At 40.0% G+C, this 7,500-nt stretch overlaps 1 protein-coding gene across 7 annotated transcripts in view; it reads left to right on the forward strand.

Annotated features, from left to right (window-relative positions):
• The window catches only part of RhoGAP100F (Rho GTPase activating protein at 100F), a 389,478-nt gene that overhangs the window by 218,540 nt on the left and 163,438 nt on the right, over positions 1 to 7,500 (forward strand). Inside the window, exon 1 of one of the 7 annotated variants that reach the window (XM_076197816.1) lies at positions 7,338 to 7,475. The exons of the other annotated variants lie outside the window; for them this stretch is intronic. The gene's annotated coding sequence lies outside the window, so the exon portion shown is untranslated. Of the gene's footprint in view, positions 1 to 7,337; positions 7,476 to 7,500 lie in introns of those variants that run through there. 7 annotated transcript variants of the gene reach the window in all.

Consider the following 7,500-nt stretch of genomic DNA (forward strand, 5'->3'; position numbering starts at 1 on the left):
TTTTGCTCCTTCACTTCCTCCTTCTTCTCCTCCTGTTCCTCCTGATACTCTTCCTGCTCCCCTTCCTCCTCCTGCTCCTCCTATTCTTTCTGCCTCCTCTTCCCTATCCTCCTGCTCCTATTCTTTCTGCATCCTATTCCTCTTCTTCATCCTCCTCTTCCTCCTCCTCTTCCTCCTCTACTTCCTTCTCCTGTTCTTCCTTCTACAGTTTCTGCCTCCTCTTCCCTATCCTCCTGCTCTTATTCTTTCTGCATCCTCCTCCTCCTCCTCCTTTTCCTCCTCCACCTCTTCCTCCTCCTTTTCCTCCTCCACCTCCTCCTCCTCCTTCTCTTTCTCTTCCTTCTCTTCCTCCTCCTCCTCCTCTTTCTCTTCTTTCTCCTCCTCCTCCTCCTCCTCCTCCTCCTCCTCCTCCTCCTCCTCCTCGAAGCGTGTTCTGGGGCTAAGTCGACGGGTTTTTAGACTTGTCGACGCACACCAGACAATTCTCCAAAAGGGGCTGGGGGGGGGGGGGGGCGTTTGACGGCCCCGGGACGAAATGGGACTTTGGGCGGGCGAGACCCACACCTTCCCTTTACTAATTTATTTACTTATTTAATCATTTATTGATTTATCTATTTATTGATTTGTCTATTCATTTGTTTGTTTATTAATTATTTATTTATTATTTATTTATCCAGTTATCTATTTACTCATCCATTTCTCTATTTATTTATTCATTTATTCATTTGTATATTTATTCATTCAGTTATCTATTTACTCATCTATTTATCTATTTATTTAGTCATTTATTCATTTGAGTATCTATTCATTCATTTATTTATTAATCTATATATTTATTCATCTATTTATTAATTCCTTTATTCATCTATGTGTTTATAATCTTTTTTTACTAATTTATCTTCATTCGCCTATTCATCCATTCGTATATATATTCACATGTCTACTTATTCACTTACCTATTTATTTTTTTCTAAGATATTATTGACAATGTAGGTATGGTATTGATGGAGCTATGTAGGAGAAACTTTTATTGTGTGAGTTTGTGTCGGTAAATTGTGTCGATATATTATGTCAATATATTGGGTCAATGTTTTGTGTCAATGTATTTTGTTAATATATTCTATCAATATATTAGGTCAATATTTTGTGGCAATATATTGCCAATATTTAGTGTCAATGTATTCTGTTGATAAATTAGGTAAATATTCTGGGTCAATATATTGTAAATATTTAGTGTCCCTATATTGTGCCAACTATATATTGACGGCGTCAGGCCCGCTCAAATTTGTCTTTTAATTGAATAGGATCACAAGGCGAAATACTAAGAATATTTAGTTATGGTCATGTCGAGTCTTCTGATTTTCCTCCACAATGTTCTTTCCGAGGATAGAAGCGCTGGTTACTACTGCGACTAATAGAGAATCAAACTTGGATCGTGAGGCCCGTAGACAGCAGGGTCCCGCAAAAGCCCGGACATCGCTCCTAGCTGGTGGTTACAATTCTACCAATTTATGTATATATTTATCTACTTGTTTATCTATCTGCTTATTCATTTATTTATTTATCAATTTGTTTATATATCTGCTTTTCTATTAATTTTTTATTAATGAATTGATTCATGTATTTCTTAATTAATTTAGTTTTCTATTTATCTATTTATTTATCTATTTATTTGTTTGTTTATTCATATGTTTATTTAATTATTATTTATCTAAATATTTGTTAATCTATATATTGAATGATTGAGGGATTGATTTAATCATTCTTTTTTAAGTTCAGTGTATTTGTTTTTATGCGCAGCAGTTCCCTTACGATGTTTGTTTTAAACAAAACTGTATCCTTGCTACACCGTCCGTTTGGAATTTTCCATAGCACATAGGGCAAAGGTGTTGTTGTTGTTGGATTTATGCTATGGTATTGCCAATATATATATATATATATATATATATATATATATATATATATATATATATATATATATATACATATATATACAGTATTTCTTTACGTAAGAAAAACACCTGTATACAGGTATGTAATCAACACATAAAAGCGAAAAACATATTTGCTATGGTGAAATATGGGTCAACTTCGGAAGTTCGCAGGGGTCCCGGTCGAAAGAGGCTTCATTCATGATGAGGGTCTCCCCGTCTGGGTTTACTTGAACAGCATCTAGACAATGAGCCACCGTGATAAGGAGGTTGATACGATGGTTGAGGGTACATGTTGAGCAAAAATCTCCCCTATGCATACATAATGCAAGAAACATGTGCGCTGATTTTTACGTGTGATAAATGTTTACTTAAACATGTATTTGTAGATTTAGTTACATGCATATACATACGTACATATAAACTTTGTACTTACATACATACACACATACTGTACATTCATATGTACACACACACACACACACACACACACACACACACACACACACACACACACACACAGACACACACACGCACACGTACACGCACACACACACACACACATCTATGAACATTTTTTCTTTTCTAAGCTCATGACCACAACTTAATTACTGTTTCTCTTTTACTTCCAGGTAAGTGTAGTCGATGCGACCTTTGATCGTTTGGGGTGAAGAGTCCGGCACCGGATTCTTGGGGGCAATCAGGTGAGTCTGACAGCGACGGAGCTGAGCTTTGGCGACCGGCAGTCGGTCCCTTACGTTACCGGCTGCGGGTAAGTAGTGATATTCCCCAACAGTGCTCCCGGCGCGTCTGGGACAGACGGATATCTGTCCATCTCCCGGCTACTGTCTGTCTGTCTGTCTGTCTGTCCGTCTGTTTGTCTGTTTGTTCGTCTTTATGGTATTTTCTGTGTTTTTTTTCTGTCTGGCTCTGTCTGTCTGTCCGTCTGTTTGTCCGTTTGTTCGTCTTTACGGTATTGTCTGTTTTTCTTTCCGTCTGTCTCTGTCTGTCTGTCCGTCTGTTTGTCCATTTGTTCGTCTTTACGGTGTTGTCTGTTTTTCTTTCCTTCTGCCTCTGTCTGTCTGTTTGTTTGTTTGTCTCCCCATTTCCGTACATTTCTCCTTCTGCCTGTCTCTCCATTTCTATTATTCAATTTCTGTCTTTCTGTCTGTCTGTCTACCTGCCTGTTCGTTTCTTCATTACTTTCTGTCTGCTTTCAGGTTGTTTCTATTGCCGTTTGTCAGATTTTATTCTTTGTTCCTTGTCTGTCTCTCTGTCTGTCTTTCTGTATTTTTTTAATCTATGTATGTATGTCTATATGTCCGTCTTTCTTTAATTCTCACTGTCTGTCTGTCTCTTTCTTTAATTCTGTCTGTGTCTGTCCATTGCCGGTGACAGTAGTAATTCTGCAACTGTTTTATCCGAGAAGAGAAATGGTCCAAGAAAGGTTGTTATTGTCGTTGTTGCTGTTGTTGTCGTTGTTGTTGTTATTGTTGTTGTCCCCCTCCATCAGGGTGACACCGTCTCTCAACGACAAGAACGCAGGAAGAAATGGCGAAAGATATAGAGCAAGTGACAACTTCTCAGTTTTATCTTTTCATTTTTTCTTTTTCTTTATTCCATTATTTTCTTCTTCTTCTTCTTCTTCTTCTTGTCTTATTTCTGGTAAACATATTTTAATTTGTGTCTCGCATGCTGTCGTGCAAGTAAATCAACTTTATCCATTGACGTACTATGAGGAAAATATCTCGAGTGACTACAATCCCATCTACCTGCTGGCATGAGAACCACAAAAGTGTCGGCGAACTTTAGAATCGGAATGTACTGTTACCTCTGGGGACACCGGATGGCATTGGCAATTTTTGGTGGGGTTCCCGGAACTAGGTCCGTAAATAAATTGCGGACTACGGAAGGTATGGGTGGAGGGGAAAGGGGAAAGTGGGGGTAGCGACCCATTCTGGGTCATTTGGTAATTTTTTTCTTTAATGTGAATGGTATTGAAAAAAGATGAAAAGAAGAAAATATTCATATTAATTTTGTTGAAGTTAATCTTGATACGAGTAAGCTGTTAGAATTTTTGGCCAAGATCAACTCTTACGTAGTCTAAACAAACGTAACCTAATCAAAGTTAACGTAATATAACTAAACTTAGCTTAATCTTTCTAAACATAACCAAGCCAAAGTTAATCTGATATAACTAGACCTATTCTAACTAAACCTAACCTAATACAATCTAACATATCCTAACCTAACTTAACCTATCTTAGCCTAATCTAAAACAACGTAACTTAACCTTACATGATGAAACGTTGCCTTACCTACCTTGCCCTAACCTAACTTAACCCAAGGAAACTCTACCAAACCAAACCTAGCCTAACCTTGCCTGACCTTACCTGACCTTACCTGACCTTACAAACGTTGCTGACAACCTTCCTTAAGCAGGTCTAATTCAGTCAGTGACCATCAAAATTAAATTTTTGCGTTATGTGCCCCCATTCATTCGTCTACTTATTTATTCATTTATTAATTTATTTATCTATTTACTTATCTATTTAACTGTATGTACCCCAATGCAGATAAAGTGTTAGAACTAAGCTCAGGGAGTCCCGTCTCTACATGTTCATTGATCAGATTATGCTCTAAATTCAATCTTTCTAATAGTCTGTACCACTTCTAATGTGGTTCACAAATTTACACATTTGTGTGGAAAATTGACCTTTCTCTCACATTTTTAAAAATTCGTCATCTTTAACATGTTTCCTATAGTAACAGATCCTCTATGTCAGTGTTTTTTATTCCTGTATGTATTCTAAAGACGACTATCATATCACCTCTCTCTCTCTTCACTCCTACAGCGTTGGTAGTCCCAGCTTTTCCCGTCTCTCCTAATGTGTATTACCAGCTGGGCAGGAGACCATTCTCGCTTCCTATTTAAGAATATATGTGTGTGTGTTTGTGTGTGTAAAAGAGAGAGAGAAGGAGAAAGAGAGAGTCAGAGAGAGAGAGAGAGAGAGAACGAGAGTGGTAGGTAGAAAGCTAAGAGAGATATAGATAGATAAATAGATAGATAGGTAGTTAGAGAGAACGAAGGCGGGAGAGAGAGGAAGAAAGAGAGAGAAAGAGAGAAAGAGAGAGAGAGAGAGAGAGAGGGGAGATATTAGGGGGTGTATGAGGTAGGAAAGGTGAAAGTAAAGATATAAGAGAGATGGGGTGGTGGTGGTGGGAGAAAAAGGGGAAGAAGAAGAGAAAGGGGGAGGGGGGGAGAAAGAAAGAACCGAGGGAGGGTGTAGAGGAAAGGGGATGGGGTAAGGGAGGGAGAGGAAGAAAGGGAAGGGAAAATGGAAAGGATTTACGAGAAACAGAATAATAAAGAATAATGATGATGATGATGATGAGTATAATAATTATAATGATGATGATGATGATGATAATGAGTATGATGATGATGATAATGAGTATGATGATGATAATGAGTATGATAATGATGACGATGATGATGATGATGATATAATATGGTTCCACGTCACCAACTCCTCCATATCGGAAGGCTAGAACGGTGCCCCTTACAGAGGACTTTGTAGCGTGGAATTTAATGAACCATGCCCTTGGTTCAACTTCGCCGGTGGAAGGGTTCGAATCGCCATTCCCTCCACTTTTGCCGTAAGTAATGACGCCCTAACCCGCTGGACTAGCAGTGATAGTACTAATACTAATACCAATACCAATACTAATACTAATACTAATACTAATACTACTATTAGTACTGATACTAATAATATTAATAAATGCTAATAATAAATCTTGGTAATAACCAGCGGTTTTCTCCTTATGGACAATATCGCAAAAAAAAAAAAAGTAATCATAGAAACACTAAAATTTAGCTTTAAGAATGGATGGTAGAAGTTAAAAGTGATCAACTTTTTTTTTCGTGAAAAGAATTCTGCGTGATTCTGGTCCGTAGGAGATGACTCAGAAAATATGAACTGCTCGAACTTTATGGAGTCATTGGCCAATATCGGGTAAGTAGCTAGATAATGGCATAGGTAGACAGACAGGCTAAGAGGCAGATTCTTGGGATGAAAGCTAAGATGAAGAAAATAAGCTAATAGGGGGATAGGCAGAAAGGGAGGACGGAGGGAGGGAGGGAGGGAGGGAGGGAGATAAGGAGGGAGGGAGGATAGAAAGTAAGAATGGGGGAAGGAGGAAGGTGCTAAAGGAGAAATAGAGAGAGAGAGCAAAGAGAAGGATACGTTAGATGTGTAGCCAGGAAACTGGTCCCGGCTTTCTTTTTCACCCCCAAGGAGCTCCTGTTGTGCCCGTGAGACAACAGAAGGTACATACATACAATCATACACACATGCATACATATATACACACATGCAAAAATACAAGTATACATACATATATATATATGTATATATATATTGCATACATATATCGATATCCGGGAGCACACAAGTATATACTGTACGTTTACATCATACAGCATAGATATATTTCCGTTTTTGTTTACACGTAGGTATACATGTGTGTATCCAGTAGATCTTGCACCTTGCCAGGGGTGGAAGTGGGCTGGAGTGCTGCAGCAAGTGGGAGTGCTCCGAGCAAACAAATGAATGGAAAGGTTCTGGTTTCGTGGTAATCAATCGTGGCGTGCGTGCGTGCGCGCGCGCGTGTGTGTGCGCGCGAGTTGCGCGTTAGTGATTTACGTGCCTGTGGACTAACGTTTGTGTGCGCGCGCGCGTGCGCGTATCGGTGGGGCTTGGCACAGGGAGTTTGCTGGTTAAGGGGGAGGGAGGGAAGGGGGTCGAAGTGGCCTATGGTTATAGTGCTGTGCTCTCTTGTGGCCACAAATGCTGATGACCTCGTTTTCAGAAACGTTATTTGATCCAGAGAGAGAGTGAGTGAGAGAGAGAGAGAGAGAGAGAGAGAGGGGGGGAGAGTGAGTTCTTAGGATACCATTTAGTCGTTCTGCTCTTCTTCTATCTTCGCTCTCTTAAAACGTTTGCAGGACCCCCTCCTCCTCTCTCCTCCTCCTCCTCCTCCTCCTCCTCCTCCTCCTCCTCCTCCTCCTCCTTCTCCTCCCCCTCCTCCTGGGCTCTGTGGTGCTTCTTCCTGAGTGTCTCGACTGAAGTCACACATGCACTGGACTCGTCAACCAGATTATCGATAATGACACACAGACACATATACGGCGCCCTCTCTCCCTCTCCCTCCCTCTCCCTCTTCCTCTCTCTCTCTCTCCTTCTCTCTCTCTCTCTTCCTCTCTCTGGCGACAGCTGGCACCTTGCATCAGCTGGCTGGGCCACTCCCAGCCCCTCTTCCTCCCTCCCCTCTCCTCCTTCCTCAGAGTCTCCTCCTCCCTTCCTCTCCCTCTCCTCAGTTGTCTCCCAGCTTGCGTGGAGAGTGGAACAAGGCGGGGACTCGAGCGGTACCATTATATATATATATGTATATATATGTGTATACACATACGTATATATATATGTATATATAATATATATATATATTTTTTCCCTTTACGCTTATGAAGTCGAGATAATAGTGAGTGATGTGGAATCATTGTGTT

This window comes from Oratosquilla oratoria, chromosome 14 (assembly GCF_046742065.1).
Source record: "Oratosquilla oratoria isolate Oo_2021 chromosome 14, ASM4674206v1, whole genome shotgun sequence".
Classification (NCBI taxonomy): Eukaryota; Metazoa; Arthropoda; class Malacostraca; order Stomatopoda; family Squillidae; genus Oratosquilla; species Oratosquilla oratoria.